The 22,407-nt window shown below is 40.4% G+C and overlaps 1 protein-coding gene and 1 non-coding gene across 3 annotated transcripts in view; one reads left to right on the forward strand and one right to left on the reverse strand.

Annotated features, from left to right (window-relative positions):
• ITPR2 (inositol 1,4,5-trisphosphate receptor type 2) overlaps nucleotides 1-22,407 on the reverse strand; it is a 283,042-nt gene that overhangs the window by 253,560 nt on the left and 7,075 nt on the right. The gene's annotated exons all lie outside the window — the stretch shown is intronic.
• TRNAR-UCU (transfer RNA arginine (anticodon UCU)) lies at nucleotides 17,724-17,799 on the forward strand. Its single transcript has one exon. It is a non-coding gene; the product is annotated as a tRNA-Arg (tRNA).

Here is a 22,407-nt window from a genome sequence, read left to right on the forward strand (position 1 = left end):
AGGACTGGAAAGGATAAAAGGAGTAGTAGGAAAATTTTCTGAGAGCAAGCAGTACTGGCTTGCCAAACATAGACCAACTAAGAATTTACCTGGGAAATTTGACAAGATTTCCATTACTAACATATCACTTTTCGGTGAAATCTTGGCAGTCTTTGAACTCACTAGCAAAATTTCCACTGACTTCTGCAGGTCCAAGATTTCGCCCCAATGAGCCAGGTTCCCAAGAGCACGCAAAGGGATGAAGTGAAGTTTCATTGACAAGCAGCGTCAACGCTGACTGCACAGATGTGCTGGAGACTCTTGAGAAGGAGCGAGCCCACCACCACTAGCAAGCATACCCACTACCAAGCCCAGCTCGCCTGGAGATGGCATTGAAAATGGGATTTGTATGGCCTGTGTTCAGCCACATAAGCATATGTTATCTATCTCAAACTCATCATCTAAGCTCCCTCAGTAATCAAGATCGAGAGACAGGCACCTCCAGAGGGCAATATCAACCTGTTCTAGGATAAATGTGTAAAAGAGCAGGATGAATCACCTTTTGGACATGACCTCTCTCTCTCTCCCTTGTCTATTTGCTACTTGCTTAACTTTCAGGTGATCACACTTTGGCAAAATGAGTAAGTAAAGACCCCAACCACTCTCCAATCCCTCTAACAAGATCTTCCCTCCTAGCTTGGACTGATAGGAGTGGCAATTTTTCTTGCGTCTGGCTGAAACCTGGATTAGAAACCCAGGTGAATCTTGCTGAGAAACTCTTCATGCCCTCGCCCAGGTCCCTGTAACATTGCAGTCTAGAAGTACACACGCACTTCCCAGTTTAAAATCATCATAGAAAAACATACCTTAATGTCTATACGTATTGAGGACAAACAGTACATATCTCCTGGATAAAAGCTGCAGTCTTTCTTTGAAAAGACATCCAGCATGACCCACAACACATAAGTGTTTTAAAAAAAAAAAAAAAAAAAAAAAAAGGTTGATACAGTTTGTTTCAAAAGATTCTGATCACTGGGGTGTGGTGGGAACAAAACAACAATCTTTCTTCAGTTTCAATTCAGCTTACTAAACTATTCCTCACACTGACAGTGGCAAAGGAATGTTCTAGGCAATTGTTCACAAAAACAGAGTAGGTGAAGACAGCTATATCAATTATTACAATTTTGTTAAAACTGGAAATTCAATCAATTCAAGTCAACACTTAAAAACTGGGACCTGTAAGTAAATATATGTATCTTGTATATATACAATACACATACATAATACGTATATTGTAGCTCTTTGAGCACATAATCATACATTAAAAGCCAAATATGTCGTCATCTACTCATAGGCTGTGTTATAGGATGTTTTAAGTATTAGGCCACATACAGTATTCAAAAAAGGCTTTATATTCATGTTCTTCAGGGCAGTGGCCATATGCTACAAGTGTCCAGAATAATCTCCAAACATTCCCTTTATTTATTTTAGGAATACCTAAGGCATCCTTTATCAAAGTTTTAAAATATAATCTAACATCTGCAGCTCTTGTACATAATCCTTACTCCAACTAGCTACCTATGGAATGCAAAAACTGCAACAAGTTTACCCTATGGCCCAACATAAAGACAGCACTGCTTAGCCAATCAAGAAGGAGGAAATAAGGAAATTGGGATTAACTGTGTAACTTTAACTCTGCTTGCCTACATATTAGTCAATCGTAACAGGTCTTCAACTCATTCTTCTCAATGTAAAAAAAAATAGCATGGAAGGAGTAAAACCAGTAGGTATTAATGTAACATACATGAACAACACTGACACTATGATCACCATTAATTATGCATGGGATTTTCAGACACAAGCAAGCCTATATCATTACATGAATTTTAGGCATGCAATTCACAAGTCTGTCCCTATCAGAGTGATTTCAGGAAAGAGCTCTTATTAATAGCACTCCTCGTCTCAGAACCAGGTAGACATGCAGTGCTTGTTCCAAGGTTACCAATTCAGCCAGAGACTGCAAAGAGAGGCCAGTAACAAGAGAGAGAAAACAAAATAAACCTATCAGAAGAGATTCAACATTTAACTCGCACCAGAAGAATTCATGCTTTTTATTCAGCTTTGTCTACAGCTACATGCAAAAATTTTGCACATATTTGTGAACATTGAAAGGACTGCATTGAAGACCTGCATACTAATGAAAGGAAATGGAAAGGCTGAATTTGCTATTATTAACATCATTTAATGAAACTAGAGGGAAAGGTTTACTCAGAAAATACTGTTGAGAAATGTCATTATCTGTCCAGTGATCAAAAAAGTGACTTCATCACTGAAAATGGTAATTAAGGCATTCACACCTACACATCAAAAAGACAACCCTTAATACAAAAAGGAAGCAAAAGCAAAATGAGAGAAATAGGAAATGTACATTTTGTTGAAATGCTAAATTGTAAAAATATTGCCTTTTAAGTACACAAACCAGTCTCAAACACTACTGTAAGAACTCTAATGTACATCAACAATTTCTGTGACAGTAATATATACTGACAGACACATACATACACATCTAAGTATACACTCACATACACACAAATTATCCATCCTGCAAACTCAATCTGGAATCTAGGACCTGGAAATCAAGTCAAGTTCTTTCTCTATTTTGTAACATCAACCGTAATAATCCCACAAACCAACAGATGTCAAATGTTGTATTAAATGTGGGTGTAAAACATTTCTTAAAACACTGGTATTTTATACATTTTGCAGTGGTGTTTATTTCATATAGCAATGGCAAATCTTATATACTTATCTGTAACTTTTTCCTCCAGTTTAAAAAAATACATATATTCTTTTCTTCTTTTATATAATACAGCTACCAAAATACTCTGTATTTCAAAGTTCATTCTATGTCAGGATACCAAATGAAGAAAGGACCCACTAGATTTCAGAGGCATTCAAATGGTGACAAGTCCTTAGCTAGCATGAACATGTGTAATTCCACTGAGGTTAGTCAAACAGTGCTATTCAACAGCTGCTAAGAATGTGACCCAGTGCTTTTAAAATTCTTTCTGTATTGAATTTTGGTTTAACTACCCTAGAGTCTGTCTTCAGTGCAGAATAGCACTATTGTGCCACCACAATCAGGCAACAGGACTTGGCCCATCAATGGCTTCAGCCCCCTTCCACATCGATGCTATATTCTGACTCAGATAACAAATCTGGGCTTTCCAGGTGGAACAACCACATTCCCCAGCCATGTTCTTCTGAAGGCAACACTTCCTAAGTATGGTGTTGGCTGGCTTTGCTTTAAGATAAAAGGAGACAGCTCTCAGTTTAACAGTGTAACATCCACAAAGGGATACCCAACACGTAATTCTACTCTCAGAATCCTTCTGCTGGTTTCAGCATTTACTTCTGCCTCCAAGGACAATGACCCGGTTTGCAAGAATTCACTGAAAGAGGTCTATCCACCCTTTGATATGTGTCCAGTTCTCATTGATGTTAATGAGAATTATGCATACTTATTAAAGGATAAGAGAGCACTTTACATCAACATGTGTTCCAATTTTCTAAACAAAAGACTATTTTTTTTAAAACTTTCATTTTGCAATGATAAATGTTTACAAATTTTTGTGGCTGGGCCAGGAATTTTTGTAGATTCTATTTGCTTTTCTCTTTCTTTAGCATCAAAGAAAAAAAAGTCTTCCAAACAAAAGCCAGCTGAGAAATTACAGTGACTTTATTTGCTTGTTTTAAGCTAAGTAGAGCCAGTTTCCTACCGGGACAGATCATTTTGGGAGCTGTTCCAGATTACTTCAGAGTTGTTCTCCTAGTAGCTGCAAGCAATTCTCAGAGCCCTTTGCCACACCTACACCCAACCTGTAGATGCTCGCTTAAGAGACTGACTTGTACTAGCACCAAGAAGCAACCTGAACAGGAAATGCTTGGGAATACTCCTTTCATACAGTAAAAGAGTTGGTGAAGGTTGGAAGTTGGAAAGTAGGTGAGTCAAGAAAAAGCGGCCATAAATGAAATGGCAAAACAATAGCTTCTGTGCAAGTCTACAGGTATGAAGGTAAAAGTGGAAAAAGAGCTAATGCACTGTTGCACTGTTTGCATGAAGCTTTCATACCTGGTATCTAAAATGGAAAAAATGCCGTAATAAGCAGGTTCTATCCTCAAATCTGCATCAAAACCTTTCTCAAATTAACCACAATGCAGGTTGGCACCCGTTTTGGTTTTAATGCACTGAGGCGATACCTCTAAGAGCAAACAAATGCACCCAGGAACATTCCTAAGCACTGAGGTCAAGAGGCATGGAAAAGCCCATGTCTACATCAACAGAGTTTCCAAGAACCCTCCAATCCCTATTCCTGCACAGAATATGGAGAGAGTATTAGCACGAATATGCCAAAATCATGCCAGGAAATCATGCAGCTTATTGATATAAACAATCACCTCCCAGCACAACAGAATGCACATGAGCACATCTCCACTTAGTAATACAGATATAGTAGAAAATTTTTGAAAATGATCTTATCGTTGAGCTAACACTTCCATTTGCACTATTCATGCTGATGACATAACGTTGAACCGGAAATAGAGGGGGCATTTTTATCACAACCTAAGCACTGGAGCAACGACTCTTCTGAACACTGAAGAACGCTGACTCTCAGGCTCTGCTGTCAGTTGTCCAAAAGTTTTATCACCTACTAAGGTGTGTCCTAACAACAAGCTTTGTTACAAAGAAATGAGTTTGTCCTTTTACTTTAAGGCCCTCCAGTTTAGCAGCATTCTTTTCAGCTGAACTAAAATGCTTTCAGCTGTCCTCATACAGTTTATCCTGACACCATAGGAGAGGAAAAACGCCTGCATATAATCACTTTCTATTTGGAGAACTGGAGTTCTTTATCACTTATATGCACTTACTGGGAATCAACTGGCAGAGAAACAAATAAATCTCTTCTACAAAGGCCTGCGCTTCAGTGATACACTAAGTGAAGGAATGGAATCTACTTTATTCTTCCTTTTAAGCGTGTTACAGCTACACATATACTTCCTATTAATGCTCATGTCACAATCCTGTAAAATCTACAGGACTTAAAAAATGCAGATTACATTTTACCTGGGGAAGCTCCAGGGAAAGTAGTATGGTTCTGCCTTCTGGATCACTAAGTTGAAAGCACTGTTTCTGTTAAACACAATTCAGTCACACATAATCCAACTTCTCCCTCCTGTGCCAAAATGCATATTTCATACAGCAAAGACAAATCAGCTTGAGAATTAGGAGTAACTCCTGTTCCAAAAGCTTTTAAAGTCAATGGCAATCAACTGTAGAAGAACAGAGGTGTAAAACACTTTATTCCAAGTCTTCTGATATTTGATATCTTTTCTAATCGTCTAGCTCTGGATCCCAAATGAATTTTTTTTTTAGTATCTATTTTAACTTAAAAGGAAAAGAGTACGTGTTCCTTGCCATCACTGATGTGTAAAGAAATGTGAAAAAATGGCCTTGTCCTGAAAGTTCAAAAACCAGTAGACCAAGAGAAAGAATTAACGCATGATTACTTTTTTAGATCTCACAATTTTTTAAACATGTTTGTTTGTTTTGTCTGACTCGTAATTTTCGGACACAAACAGGAAACACTGCAGACGTCTCCGAGTATTTCCTCAGCCCCTACACCTTGTCTTTTACTTAGTTACTGCACATTTTCTTATTCCTTTTGCTATGGCCAGCAAACGGCATTACTCTGAACTGGCTCCAGCATGCCAAGCTATGCAAGAGCTTCCCTTCTGCTGCCCAAATCAAAGGGAAAGGTTCCCTTCCTCCTCCTGATTTGAGAAAGCAAGGCTTGCACGCAGCCTCCTCTCCATGTAAGCCGGTAAACTGAAGCCACCCCATCATGCTTCACTATCACAGCCACAGCAGCAGCCCACAGCACTTGCAGTGTAACATGGGCAGTCCATTCCTCAATGGCAAGCAAGGGCTCCCTCACCCCTCTGCCTCTCGCAGTTGGCAGCAGCGCAAGCAAGCTGTCAGAAGGCCAAGCACTGCATGTGAACCTCCCCAATGTTTCCCTAGAATTAGCAATCTGCACAAGTCCAAAGAGATTGGAACAGGGAAACAGGATGAAAAAGTGTTACAAGGTAATGTACTGGGAAAGCTTTTTACTTCACTCAGTTTCTTACAGTGCTTCCTTTCATTGTATATATGGAAAAAAATCATTTCCCCTTCTCCATTCACCATCACTACCTGTTACAACACTGGAGAAGCAGCTGTTTAACTCTGGCCCGTAGGAGGCACTGCAGAAGAAGGAAGTTAGGGTGAGCTCGTCTGCTTCTCAGAACAGAGCCCTAACTGCAACATAAAGGAGTCACCCACGATTTTTTTAATTTGCCCTCTGCTACAGAGAGAGGCTTTCAATTGCAGTGTATGCCCACGCACTCCCTCAACCAACCAACGGGTGGATGAGGAGGAGGTAATATTCAACACCTGAGAAAGGCAAGCCTTGGGGCCAGCACTTGGGGCCAAGCACTGACAGAGCTTGAGACCTCAGGAACAAAGCAGAGACATTGGACAGGGGACGAAGTCCATCACTTGCTGGAGCCAGAGGAGGGAGAAAAGGGAAAGAGTACTAACGGTGACAGGAGAAGAAGAAACGAGACCTGGTGAACAGAAAACTATCAGGCTACCAAAAGGAAGTGAAGCAAGTGGAAACACAGTGGGCAGTGCATTAAGTAGTCATTATTACTTGGTTTTGCATGATCAACTTTATACCAAGATTACGTGCGATGGGGGACTGTGGAAGCACACAATAAAAACGTACCTGTTTCCCTTCCTGGAAATGTCAGCTCTCTAGGGCTCTATTTTTTTTTCTGAAGTTCAAGATTTTTTTAAATGAAAAAAAAAATGAAATATATTTTAGTGGTAATTTCCAGGAAAAATTCTTTCCACCTTTCAAGACACTTTGCTGTATTTTATCTCTTTTGTGTCAGTGTACAGTCCAAAAGCAATTACAGGCAGGCCCAAGATCCTAAAGATTATACCCATGCCTCCCTGGTTCCCACAGTAGTCTTCAACAGTAGCAGTAAGGCTGCCCTGCTACTGGATGGTTTCCCTGCAAGGGGACCCTGGACAAAAAAGCATACCCAAGTTCAAATCTAATTTCAAGTTAAACAAACTAATTGGTGTACACAACCCCCACTTAAAAAGTGCTGCTAAAGTCAGTCTAATATTGTGCAATGATACTCAGCAGAGTAAAATTATTCTAACCTTTTCCTTATCACTCCATAAACCTCTTGGACTCCTACACACTATCACAAGAAGTTAATCCATTGCCTGGCACACAAAGATTAAAAATCTGCTCATTGCCTTATCTACAATTCCTTATTCATTCATTCATATATTCATAAAAATAAATACTCAGCAGTGAGCGGATCTGAAATAATATAGTACCACACCCAAAATCAGTTCAATTTTTAACACCTTCACAGGTTTCATTAGATAATCAAAAAGGTTTTATATGGTTATATAATTGTTTCTGCAACTCAGAACCATATCATCTGGGATAATCTCATACACTCACATGAACAATTTGTTTGCTATATTTTGATTAACATTTCCTTTTAAGGGCACATTGAGATGCTTCAGCTTGAGTGGCACAAGGACTGGCCTCCTGCTAAGACAGACATACTCATCTCAAGCTTTCTTTCAGATTGGAAACTGAAACTTGCCCCAAGCACCTCTCACAAGCAGAATTCTCTAGTATCTTCTGATCGGACAATATGGAAGTAAAACAGCATCACTTTAGGAGATGCCTGACACTTTTTTGAGTGACAAGAGACAGCCATAGATCACAGCATTCAATAACATGACTAAGTTGAACCAATTGTAGAAAGGGCAAAGTAAACATTAGGCTAGTTCATTCATATCACAACCCTTCAGAGCCTGACTGTCTCCAAGCAACAGTCAACTGCATTAGCACAAACCACCTACTAAATTGTTTAAATATCTGAACTCACTTTGCTTGGAGAGAGCTAAGAAGCACTCATATAAACTGTTTTGGTGATGAATAATGAGGACCAGCCAATGATAAAAATACCTTACAGAGTAAGTGTATATCTAAGCTTCAGTGGTTTGGAAAACTATCCAGCAAGTCAAAAGGCACGATAATCTCTTCTACCAAAACTTACTCACCTATGAACTTTTCACTAGTGTAGTGCCTTAAGTAGGACCCCAGAAATTAACTGCTCTCCTGTTATCCATTAAGACATAAAAGATATTGGTTAAACCTAAATGAACAATCTTTCTCAGAAACATGGAATGTGGAAATAAGGACTTATTCCACCAAATGTGCACTACTGCTAACTCTTCTGGCACCTTTCAAAGCAGAACAAATTGTTCCTACTCCTTGCATCGTCCAGTCCATCTAGTTGGTCTGCAGCTTTTTGTTAGCAATTATGGGCGTCAAAAGCTAGCGTGAACCGTTGTTGTTGAATTTTTTCTAATTCTCAGTCTGAATATGTTTTAGAATGTATTTTTGTTTATTTTTAACTTTCAAGTTTATATTTTCTAGGAAATGAGCATCCAAAACAGAACTTTATTTGTAGTCAAAGTTCTGTGTTTATAGAAAAATTTGTATCTAATCGCCATCCTGAAATCAGAAAAAGGCATCACAGGGCTCGTATGCACCAAAGCTATGCTTAAGTTACTGAAAACTAATTTTGAACAAATGTTGTCGTCATAGTTACGGGACACACTTTCACCAGATGCATGCGCAAAATTCTCTTCTGACTTCCTCTGGCAATGCAAAGTGCCCAGAAAACAACCATCTCTGACAAGCTGTCAATTATCAGCTGTAAGAGAATACATTAGACTGCACTAATATCCTACTTCCCCCTCTCAATACACACTCCCACCATAAGATAGTGGGAGTCCGATACAACTTCCCAGTGCACCCCAGCAATTCTCTTCTGGCCATGACCCTCTTGAATAGTTGTTTCTATATTAAGGCTAACATAAATCAGAAAAACAGAAATTCATCTGGCCACCCACATGCACAGGTTCACAGAACAACATGAGGTCAATTCAATGCTGTCAATTTACTGGGACAAATATCTTCACTGTACTATGCACAGTGCCCTTTTTGGAAAAGCTCCAGATTTTGCCCGCATCACTTTGACATGGCCCAGTGTCATCTCACACCATGAAACAGCACAGAGTCTCCACCGGATATCTTATATCCCACATTAAAATACTCATACATCAAGGCAGGGGGTGGGGGATTCTTTCTCTACAAATGTAGACTATGGTACATCCCAAGACAGAGTTGCTCCATGAGCAGAAGAATCAATCAATAAAGTCTGGTCTCCTACAGACTGTGGTCTTATTTCCTTTTCAACTACGCTCTAGTACAACCACATCAGCACTGTAGCTCTCCACACATTCAAGTGCTTCCCTTCCCCACAGTTTTGGTTTTCCATTCCATCCTATGTGGCCACCTTGCCACAATCCCAGCTCCCCATATGCTTCCTACTTGCCTTAGGGCAGCTGCCTGCTGCACACCTTCTGGCTACTCCAAACCACCCACACACTGACTGGCCAAACAAGATGAGAACAGAATGAACTATATGTACTGGTTTTCCTCACTGCAGGCACTAATATGATCCTTCTACCCACTCCACTCATCAATTTCATAAATTTTGCATGAATTTAATACCTTTAAGCCTGAGGTAGACAAAGAGACAGACAGATCCATCCTATTAAACCTCATTTACCTAGGAAATCAAGCCAAACACATTGAAGAAAGAAGAAAAGAAGAGAAGGAGCTACAGAAATGAAGAGCTGCAAGCCAGCTGGGAGGCACTGGAGTCTTGTCCACTGCCTCTCCTAGAAAAGCTCTGCCTTTACAGAAAAGGCCTTGGTCATTTAAATTTTTCACAATCAGTTTCTTCCAGGCAATCTTCAGACTCTTCATATGCACCATCTATCCAGAAGATCCTACCTTTAGTCTACAGACTAGGTACTGTAGGAGTCATGAGCCTCCTGAGATAAATCCCTAATTTGAACAGAGGTCAGAATATCTCCTTCTTCCTGCAAAGGTACCAGGGAAAAAAAAAGCTCATCTGCAGCCTGAGATTCATAGTCTCCAATTTTTCAAGCTATCCTAGCAGAATTAGCTATGCACAGTAAGACTGATTCTTCAGTGCTAACAGTTTATCGTTTGTTAACTACTGTTTTGGTTGTGTGGACCCCTCTAACAAAATTTTCCCTTTGATAGCATGAGGACATTAGCCACACAAACTGCAAGCACCTTGGCAGAAAGTCAGAGTAGTGTCAGTGGTGGAAAAGATGTTCTGAAGTATGCCACTGCCAGCACAAACTGCTCTTTCAGAGCTCTGGAACAGAATCAGAGAGACAAAATGAACTTCCTGTTCCTCCACAACTGACACAGTAGATTAAATGCTGGATATGGAGGCCCACAGTAAACCACCTCAGACTGCACCACTCAGACCAAGCCCAAACATGAAACATAAAGAGCTACCAGTAGACTTCACTGAATGCATATGAAAGCCTTCCTCCATCCTCTCCTCTTGAATAATTTGCCTCATATATCTCAGTTGAATTCAGTCCCATTTTATACAGAGCAATTCAAGAGCTCCTAGAAGATATTTAAGATGCAGCTTACAAAACAGACCCATGCTGCCTCTGACTGCAAGAATCTGGGAGAAAAAAAATGGTGCCTGTTTATTAACAGAAATAGTCAGCGTCTTTGTCCAAACCGTAGAAAACAAGCACTCAGATCTGATCTCTCAAACTGCCATCCCACAATAATGCTCTGTTCTTGAGCAAAGTACAGCCAGAAAGTAGAAATTCCAAAGCCCTCTCAACAGGTAATGTCACCTAACAATAACTCATAACCAAGGAGCAGAGATTGGAGTACTTAGAGATATCTCAAGACATTTCATGACTCAGGCAAGTCTTGGATTACAATAGCTTCAGTACCCTCATATGACTAAAGTGGTTGGAAAGAAGAGCTGACAAGATATTGTCTGTTCTTATTTGTCAATGAGATAAAATGTCTCCAGCTCTTGTATGACTCTTGCTAAATCTGGATAATCAGATGAAAGAATTCAAAAAAATGTTTTATTTCATGTCATGACGTGATTCTGGTTTCTCTAGACCACACACTTGCCACTACAAGCTAGACTATTATAACACACTGTATCTCAACTACATACAAAAAAGACGCATAAGATGCAACTGAGACTGAATTCTCCATGGCTCATTATATCTCACTCATATCCTGTCAATCCCTGGCCTCTACATGCTTTCCTGAAGGAATGTGCCCAAAACATGCTTGCATTTCCACACAGGCATGAACTTTTCCAGTCTACTGTTTAGTTTTCTGCACAGCCCAAATCACTCCAAAACTGATGTACTATGAAGAGATTTCCTTTGTATTTAAACAAAATAACTTCTGGAGTATAACTCATTCTCTCAACCACTGCTGTTCTAAATAAGCCCTCAAACAGAATGGGATACACTGATCTAATTTTCTTGATACTACAAAATAAGACACTTGAAAATAGAGATCCATAATAACCCTTTCTACAATATCACAGAATGGCTGAGGTTGGACGGGACCTCTGGAGATCATCTAGTGCAACACCCCTGCACAACCAGGGTCACCTACAGCACATTAGACAGGGTTGCATCAGGCGGGCCTTGAATATCTCCAGAGAAGGAGACTCCACAACCTCCCTGGGCAACATGGTCCAGGGCTCCGTCACTCTCACAGGGAAGAAATTCCCCCTCACTTTCAGGCAGAACTTCCTGTGCTTCAATTTCTGCCCATTGCCTCTTGTCCTGTCACACGGGGCAACTGAAAAGAGTTTGTCCCCGTCCCCTTCACACCCTCCTTTCAGGTACTTACACACATTGATAAGATCCCCCCTCAGTCTTCTCTTCCCAAGGCTAAGCAGGCCCAGCTCTCACAGCCGTTCCTCACAGGGCAGATGCTCCAGCCCTCTCATCATCTTCATAGCCCTACGCTGGACTCTCTCCCGTAGCCCCATGTTTCTCTCATACTGGGGAGACCAGAACTGGATGCAGTACTCAAGATGAGGCCTCACCATGGCTGAGTAGAGGGGCAGGATCACCTCCCTCCACCTGCTGGCAACACTCTTCCTAACTTCCTAATCCTAACCCCAGGACACCATTGGCCTTCTTGGCCACAAGGGCACATTGCTGGCTCATGGTCAACTTGTCATCCACCAGCACTCCCAGGTCTTTCTCTGCAGAGCTGCTCTCCAGAAGGTCAGCGCCCAGCCTGTACTGTACTGGCGCCTAGGGTTATTTATCCCTAGGTGCAGGACCCTGCACTTGCTCTTGTTGAACCTCAGGAGGTTCCTCTCCGCCCAGATCTCCAGCCTGTCCAGATCTCTCTGAATGGCAGCACAGCCCTCTGGTGTATCAGCCACTCTTCCCAGCTTGGTAGCATTAGCAAACTTGATGAGTAGGCACTCTGTCCCCTCATCCAGGTCATTGATGAAGAAGATGAACAGGATGGGACCCAGGACTGAGCCTTGAGGAGCTTCATTAGCAACAGGCCTCCAACCAGTGATGACAACCCTCTGAGCTCTGCTTTTCAGCCAGTTTTCAATCCACCTCACTGTCCACTCATCTAACCCACACTTCCTGAGCTTATCTAGGAGGATGTTATGGGAGACAGTGTCAAAAGCCTTGATGAAGTCAAGGTGCACAACGTCCACTGCTCTCCTCTCATCTACCCAGCCAGTCATGCCATCACAGAAGGCTATCAAATTGGTTAAGCATGATTCCACCTGGGTAAATCCATGCTAGCTACTTCTGATCACCTTCTCTTCCTCCACAGGAAGGAAGAACGATCCTCCAAGGATGTCTCCTTGGAGATGACATCCAGAATGAACTGTTCCATCACCTTTCCAGGGATGGAGGTGAGGCTGACTGGCCTGTAGTTGCCTGCGTCCTCCTGCTTGCTCTTTTTGAGGGCTGCAGTGTCACTGCCTTTCTTCCAGTCCTCAGGCACCTCTCCTATTCTCCACAACCTTTCAAAGATGATGGAGAATGACCTAGCAACAACATCTGCCAGCTCCCTCAGTACTCATGCGTGCATCCCATCAGGGCTCATGGATTTGTGGATGTCAAGTTTGCCCTAAACACCTCTAACTCGACCCTCCTCAACCAAGGGAAAGTCTTCCTTTCTCCAGACCTTCTCTCTCGTTTCCAGGTTCCAGGATTCATGAGGGCTGCCCTTTAGTAGTGAGGGCTGAAGCAAAGAAGGCATTCAGTAATTCTGCCTTCTCTGCAGCCTTCGTCACCACAGTCCCTGCCTCATTCAGTAGCAAGCCCACATTTTCCAGTCCTCCTCTTGCTACTGATGTGTTTGTATTTGAAGAAGCCCTTCCTATTGTCCTTAACATCCCTTGCCAGACTCAATTCCAAATGGCCTTAGCCTTCCTCGCAGCATCTCTGCATACTCTGACAACTTTCTTATGATCCTCCCAAGTGGCCTGTCCCCTCCTCCACATTCTGTGCACTTCTTTCTTCTGTCTGAGTTTTGTCAGGAGCTCCTTGCTCATCCTTGCAGGTCTCCTGCCCCCTTTGCTGGACTTCTTTCTCCTTGGGATGCACCGCCCTTGAGCTTGGAGGAAGTGATGCTTGAATACCAGCCAGCTCTTCTGGACCCTCCTTCCTTCTAGGGCCTTATCCCATGGGATTCCTCCAAGTAGGTCTCTGAAGAGGCCAAAGTCTGCTCTCCTGAAGTCCAGACTTACGATCCTGCTTACTGGCTTGCATCCTCCACACATGATCCTGAACTCCACCATCTCATGGTCACTGCAACTAAGGCTGCCCCCAACCTTCACATCTCCAGCCAGTCCTCCTTTGTTGGTTAGGACAAAGTCCAGCAGGACATCCTTCCTTGTAGGCTCCTCCACCACCTGTTGTCAAGAAGTTATCATCGATACACTGCAGGAGCCTCCTGGACTGTCTGAGCCTAGGTGTGTTGTCCTTCCAGCAGATGTGGTTGAACTCCCCCATGAGAACCAGGGCCTGCGATCGTAAGGCTACTTCCAGCTGTCTACAGAAGGCCTCATCAACTTCTTCTTCCTGATCAGGTGGCCTGTAGTAGACACCCGCAACAGGGTCACCCATGTTAGCTTGTCCTTTAATCCTCACCCATAAGCTCTCAACTGGCGCTTCCTCCACTCCTAAGGCAGAGCTCGATGCATTCCAGTTGTTCTCTCACATAAAGAGCAACTCCACCACCTCGCCTTCCTGGCCCATCTTTCCTAAAAAGCACATAGCCGTCCACAATGACATTCCAGTCATGTGAGCTATCCCACCTTGTCTCTGTAACTGCAATGAGAACATGGACCTATGACTGCACATAGATCTCCGGTTCCTCCTGTTTATTTCTCATGCTGTGTGCAAATCCAAAAGCCCATGGACACACGGAGATAGTGCATGTTTTATGTAAGCCTACAGTCTACTTACTGAAATACTTTGAATTTAAAATTTTCCTTTGTGTTGTAGGTGACTTGCCCTTGTTTCTAAATTTCCAAATATCATTCAGCAAAGTCTCTTCTGTTTCCAGTGCCCTTTGGTACCTGAATTTGCAAGCTTCAGGCCTTAACTGACAACTGACAGTCCTTATCAGTTTCTCTCTGGCAGAAAACCTAAGCGCTTCAGCAACTCACTCCACTTATGCCCCCACAAGATACTACTGCACCAGGGCTCTCTTCATCTTATCTACAGTGCAAACATCACATTTCCTGCACCATTTTCCACATCCTGCTTACTCTTTACCAAACCATACTTTCTTTCAAAACAGCCATGGCTTTTGCAGCCCCTCTATTCCAGCGGTTTCAAAGCCTCAATACAATTTCTGAACTAATACAGCCAGGCAATACTGGTACTGATTACCATTTTCTGCCACCTCCCATACACTATCTCATTCCTAAACTCCAAGTCTGCCCAGTGTGACCAGAAAACTTTTACCTTGCCATTCTGAGGGGATACTACACTTTAAGATGATTTAAAGAGACATTCTTTCCCAAAATCCTCTCCTGGGAAACTTTTAGCTGCTCTGGAGTCTATTCCAGGAACCCCTAATATGTTTTCGAAGTGAGTGATTCAGGAGTTTTTGCATCTCTGCCAGTTAGGAGAAGAGAAGAAAAAAGTAATCTCTTCTTGAGCACAGTCATTTATTGGAATAACCAATCCTTTGATCTCCTGCCTAAGGCAATGTCTGCGACTAGCCTCCAAAGAGATCCTCTGCATTATGCATCAAGGTCACTGTGTGGCTCCAGATCTGTGAATGCCTGTGAAAGCACAGCCCTATTAATTCCTAATATTACAGGGCAATTTGCCCTCAAAATGGCTCAGCATTGTCTGTCCTGACTACGTACTTTTTTCCCAGACAAATAATGATGAAAATCTGTGCAGTTTCAAGCAACAAGAGTTCTCGTCAGGTAGTTCAAAATTATGTCATATTTCATCACCCTCTAGACTCCCCTTTATGTTCTTATACTATGCTTCCACACCGACATAACTGATTACTACAGTAATCAGAAGTGATCAGCGAGATCACTTCTAAATTCTGCAAGTCTTTGTAGAGGCTCAAGCACAAAGTATCCAATGCTTGTTTTACCTTTACTTTGTAGAAAATGAGATCAATACCACAGTAACCATCTCACTGGCCCATTTTGGTATTCAAGAGTAGGTGTGTTACCAGCTCATCTCCCAGGCTTGCTCAGACAGATTTTAAGTTCTTCTCCATAAAAGGTTTCATTTTCATCTGTAAGTCATCATTTAAAGTGTTCACTAGGAAACCTCCTCAGATATTGTTTTAATTCCTTTCGATGAGCAACTAGCTCTTGTTTGTTCACAAATTTCTGTCTTGAAAGCTGGATCCAACTTATGATACCAGGTTATCATTTAGTCACAAGTGATTATGTCAGTTCTGGAGACCTAACAGTCGTTTCTACTATAAAGTTATTTATTCACTGCCATTTATTCAGAAAGAATTTATAAATTCTTATTTGCCTGGACACAGGAGAAATCAAACAGCAGGGGCTTCTTTCATTACAGTTTTCAGACTGTGATCTCTGTACTCAAAAGCACTCTTTCATTTTTCTAGGGCCAAAGTAGCAGGTTTTCTCTGCCTATGACTGTGTTTTTGTTCTACAATTTTTGTGCTTCTGAAGCTTCTTTTACACACTGAGGCCTATACAGTTTCCCTGTCAATGCTGGATGTCTTTCTAAGAAGCAACTTGAGTCACACAGTTCAGCTTTTACTCAGGCTTTACCAAGTACATGCACTTTGAGGGCTGACTTCAGCTCTTGTTCCAGAAAGGAAGAGGATTTTATTGTATCACTTACCTCCACTATAAATGAAGAAAAGTAATTATATTTAGCAGTTTTAATGAGGTTCCACCCAACATATGCGCATGTTGATGACGTCAGCGAGTGTAAAACTCTTTTCAGCATGCATTTTTTTCTTACAATGATGCAGCTCATTCTGCATTTTTAAATATGTACTTTAGAACACATAATTTTGACAGCTGAAAACTTTAATTAACTAATTAATTTTGTCACATTTGGCTTAACGTTAAGGCTTACCATGAAATAAGCCAATATAAAACAATTTATGCAACTTAGCATTAAAAACTGTACTAAATCAACACTCATAAAAAAGAGCACTGACCCAGAACATGGAGCCTTGTGTTAGATTCTACACTCTGCTAATGACCTTGTGCAAACTGCTTCTCTGTCCCATCCTTTATTATAATAGTGCCCTTTAAACATACTTTACAGATGAAGATCTGGACAAGCACTGTCCCACTTCCAACTCTTCTCAGGGGCACTGGTCATATTAAGATCAGCTTTATTTCAGCAGATGGTTTAATCTACCAGAGAAAGGAGATGGACCAGATAGAATGGTACATCAGAATGAATGGCCCCATGGACCATGAGTTTGATTGTATTAGTCTAATGTACAACATTGCTTCAAATGAGGTGTTATAACAGAACTTTACATGTAATGATTTACTATATCCTCGATATTTCACTGAAAAAAAAAATACAGTAATTGGTATTCATTGGCAGAAAAACTTGCTCAACTACAAAAGTTAATACAGACGAGACTTTTTGCCTGCCAGGTCCTAACCTTGCTTTTGTTTTTTCAAGAGAAGCCACTGCTAACACAAATTGAACATACCTCTAACCCGAATCTTGCAGTTCTCCAGTGTGTAATGCCCTCTTTGAATAGCCAGATGCCAAAATGATTTCATGATCAAATCCAGATTTATTTATTAGCAATCCTGAAAGTCTAGCCAGGGAAGCCAGGGAAGATTTTAACTTTGACGCTCTTCAATAATTAAAATAAAAAATTGCCTCACGATGTACTTGCGTTGTTAGTCTACAAGTTTTCAGATATAGGACCTACATCTCAGACCACATATAAAAGAAATAACATCATGAATCTTTGCTATTATTGTATTATTTTTTCTAAGTAACGGGATATACATTATATAACATAACTGCAGACAGCCTGATACAGAAAAAATCCCCACCCCCACACACCCCTATAAAAAAAATCAAGTTGTGTACATTATTTTAAAGTTACTTCATTTAAAGGCAGGGATTTTTTTGTATTATCAGAATCTTTACAAAGAATTTGATCTATGAAGACAGGGGGGCAGGTTTAGCTCAGTTGGTTAGAGCATGGTGTTTCTAATGCCAAGGTCGCGGGTTCAATTCCCGTACAGACTACGCTTTGTCTAGTTTGGACTAGATGATCTCCAGGGGTCCCTTCCAACCTTACCATTCTATGATTCTATGACTTTTAAGAAGATATTTCAAAACCTTATTTGAAATTTAAAATTCCTGTATTCACTGAAACATTCACTGTTGTGATAATAGCACTAAAATTCAAAATACTTATTACATCAGTTGATTACTTATGAAACCTGCTCAACTTTAAACCTTGACCTACTAAGTTCTGTTCTCAACCCAAAAAGCATTAGAGACATTTTTAATTTTTAAATCAGCAAAACTGATTTATCTTCTATATGCTAATTTTAGAACAACAGAATCCCACTTTAAAAAATCATTTAACTGATTTTTCAGCTGTCTGTAAAAAGTCAGGCTCATGGGGCCCTACTGTTCCCTGATTCAGCACAGGAGCGAAGTCTTAGGACAGACATGCTCAAGAGTGAAAAAGAAGAGAAGGATGTTGCATTCACTGAAACTAAAGAGTTGAATCTACACTGGCAGAATGCAGTAACCTAAGTCAGAAATTGTTCAAGATGTCAAAGTTAATACTACGAATAGGCAGTTAACCTTTTTCACTCACCATAGCTTTTTAAAAAAATGAAGGGGAAAACAGCTTTTTTTAAACTTTGTAGGTAGCCTCACAACTTTTATTCTTCGATCAAAAAAGTGATCAAAGAATAAATTGAAATTGCCTTGCTTAGCGATGCATTTCCATATTTTTCACCTTTCATATCTGTAGAAAGATATACTTAATTTTTTTCAAAATTGATACCATTTTTTCCCAATACATCACTTTATTTTCCTCTTTTTTACATACTGTTTCTGAACAATAAAATATATTAACTAGCTTTAAAAGGTGACCAAGAATATTCTAGTAAAGCACACTGCTGATTTAGTTGTCTGAAATAATTAAAGAGCCCCTAAGAAATTTGAGTGCAGTTAGCTTTAAAATGCTATCATCCAGGTCATGCAAAAAGCACTATTTCTACACTAAAGTACTTATATATCATTCTTCAGGCCACCAAACCCAGGTCTTGTGATCTAAAGTTAGTGAAACAAATCTACTAATAAACTCAAGGTAATTTTTATTTGTGTCTATTTATGTTTTCAAGCTTTTCTCTACGTCCATGGGGGACAGTAAATTACTTTTTCTTAAATGGAAGCAGCAGATATCCAAAATTCAAAAAGCCCTAGGAGTTGAGACTTTATGAATAATAAATGTCACATGTTACAAAGCTTAAGAAAAAAAAATATACTGGTCACATTCAATAAAGCTGCCCTCTATAGCTGCCTAGTAAAATTCTCCAAATCACAATACTCAGTTGTACAATTACACAAGTTTTCACAGGCATCTGGATACACACAGGAGCCAGGCAAAAATCCCCATAGCAAAATAAAATACATCTCTTAGGGGTACCTAAGGATTCTTCAGTGCCTTCTGCCTGCCTGCTCCTCCAACTTCCATCAAAACCACCATACTGAGGTAGAAAGACAGCAAGGTGGCTGGCTACCCCTGCACTGCAAACAATAAAACTAGCACACATTTACACAGGGTAAAAAAAATAAACATAAGCCCTGTGTTTCTGTCTTTTAACTGTGGGCACATAAGTCAAAATAATTGGGGCTTACTGTGAGTTTAAGCAGTTGTTTTCCTTTCCTGTAACTACATGCGCTCTCTCTGGAACATTCATTAACTTGCGTATGTCAAATGCAGGGAAAAATAAAAGAAAAAAAAATGAAACTCAAACAAGCCTCTAAAAGAAAATCAAGGTAAGTCGTCCAAGTTTTGGATCATAACAAGATTCTGTATTTTGTGATTCAGATAAAAAGTTTGCATTTCAGAGGGATTTGTTTTTGGTTTTTTAACGAGATCGATTTTTATCTGTTAGAGGTCAAAGAACAAAAAGTTGATTACTGTTTTTATATTTGTTCTTTGTACAGAGCAGAGCTGTAATAAGTTCAATTTATATTGTTAAACAATACCAACCGTGCTTGGACATGCTCTTCTAGTCTTCTTTTGCCAAATATTTTCACATAAAGTCCAACTCCATGCCTTTTGTCATGTGGCAGTGATCAACCTAAAAGGGCACTTCATATGAATCTATCAGTCCAAAATTTACTATATAGGAAGATTACGGAAGTACCATAATTCATTATACAATCTTTAAGTTTTTACAAAAGCACTAGACATCATATGCACCTAGCAAGTCAGCAATATAGCACAAAGGATAGTACGGGATCAGGTCAGTAAGGACTATATTATGCTTTTACATAGAATTGAATAAGGTAGCATAAGCAATCTTAAAACCACTAAATCCTGCTTTCTGAGGAATTCTGTAACTCAGCTCTTCTCTTAGGGAAGGCAGTATTACATATTTTCCTAAAGAGCACCAAAAAAAAAAGGAAAAATCAAATATTCTATTGTTTGGGATCATACTAGCCTCAACTGGAGTCATCACCACTTTGGTACTCTAGACATGCAGCACAGACCTCCATCATTTGAAATACCACAGGCTGCCTTCATCTATGTGGAGTCATTAAAAAAAAAAAAAAAAAAAAGACAATTTGTCAGTAACTTTAATTTGTCAGAAACTTTCATTGCTATTTTCTGACAGCAGAATACTACAAACCTCTAAGCAACTGTCCATGCTCTTCTGTTCCTGTTCTGTCCTACTCCCTTTCCAATACATGCTGTCTCGTAGACTATGCAGATCATTCCCATCACACATCTCCCTCTTTCTGCACACAGACATATCAGCTATTGGACCCTTGCTCTTCTGATTTCTCTACTACTTCAACCCCATCTCACCAACACATCCCTCTGCTCCTACTTCCTCTTTGTTATCCAAATGCCAGAAGAGAAGCACTGAAAGCAGAGGGGAGACAGTCTTTCCATTTTCTCTACTGCAGTCTAGCAATCCAGTGGTCTCTCATCAGCAAGAAGTAATTGTAAGGAAAATCCTGCTCGGATGATTTACTTGTGAAGCCCTCAAAGGGCGGAGCAGGTCCAGCACAGACAGAATCCCGAATTGCCAAAAAAATCCTACTGGCACAACAGGACCCTTGAAACTAAAGGTACAGAAGGCAAACTGTTAAATGCAGAAAACTGATAGAACGTAGTTTGCAAAATATGCCCGTAAAAGTCTATAATGACAATTCACTTGGGCTTGCTGAATCGTCAGGTGAGCCTAGGTAGAAGAACCAGCACTCCACAAGCTCTGAAATGGGGCTCAATCTCAGATAAACCACAGGACAGCCCAGCAGCACTTGCCCAGGTCCACATGGTTCAGCCAGGTCAACGCTTTGCCGTGAAGTTTCTCCTCTGAAGTGATAAACTAGATATGCTTCAGACAAAGTTGCATTTCTATTTAACAGCAATCAAATAAATACAAACAGAAGAGCATTAAAAAGTGGACAGAGATTTAAATAGGGACAGGCAGTCTCAAAGACACTACTAGAGTGACAGCCTACTAACCCAGCATTTTGGCTGCTGCAGCCAAAATAGGCCTCAAAAATCTCAAGCGATAGGTAATAAAACATACTTGTTATTTATGTCTTGTAAGTCTGCTTTTTCTTAGCCACATGCTTTCCTTGTTTAACTTTGTTTCCAAACTTGTAATCAGAATCTTCACTTTCCTATAATGTCACTTCTTGTTTCAATTTTAAGCTGTCTTCATATTTAAAGTGAACTCAGGTAGCAAAAGATGATTTTTTTTTACTTCTCCAGAGACAGGAAACACAACTAGCAGGGCAAACAAAGCTTTTCTGTGCCTCTCACCATGGGAAGCTGGAAATCCTGGAAACTCAGATACATTTCCAACAGTCAGGCTTGGGGCCTCTTAGTGCCAAGTGCCAACACAGAGGAGAAGTTACCTCTAACAGGTAATATTCACTGCCCTATGGCAAAAGGCAGACATTCAGAAGGCAACACACAGTTTCAAGAAAAGCCTATATTGCCATAGTAGTCTAAACAAGATTTTTTTCAACTCATAGCTGCCAAACTGGACAAATTTTCGAAGAAGCAGAAAAGACAAACCCTTCATGCCAGAGGAGAAGTGGATTTCAAGACAGTGCTGTAACTTACAAAGAGTCTCAACACATACCTGAGAGGTTTTTTTTGTTTTTTTTTTTTTTTTTTTTTTTCAAGAAGAGGTAACCAATGCATTCTTGCCTATCCCATTTTTGCCTATCTCATTCCCGGAAATGGTCAAGCCATTTTATCCAAACCTTCCTACACAAAAACATTCAGCCCAAGGCACTTACCGTCAGTCCAAGCAGTCATGGCTTAGCATCATTATTCACAGCTGAAAACAAAATCTTGTCAAGAAATGTCTAGACACGTATGTATTAGCAGAACTACTGATTCCAGGAATGAGATGGAATCCAATTTATAAATAATACAAATGAAGGTTCAAAATAATCAGTCATAAGAATTTTTATTTATGTCCTTAATATATTAAATTATTCCTCTCTGAATAAGTGATAAAAATGTAGCACTCAGACAAGAAAAGAAGTAGTATGTTGAACTACCATTCACTCTCCCTTCTCCTCCATTTTTTCCATAAACATCCCTATTTGAGCATATTCAACTTACACTTGAACATCAC

The sequence above is a fragment of the Rhea pennata genome, chromosome 1 (genome assembly GCF_028389875.1).
Source record: "Rhea pennata isolate bPtePen1 chromosome 1, bPtePen1.pri, whole genome shotgun sequence".
Lineage (NCBI taxonomy): Eukaryota > Metazoa > Chordata > Aves > Rheiformes > Rheidae > Rhea > Rhea pennata.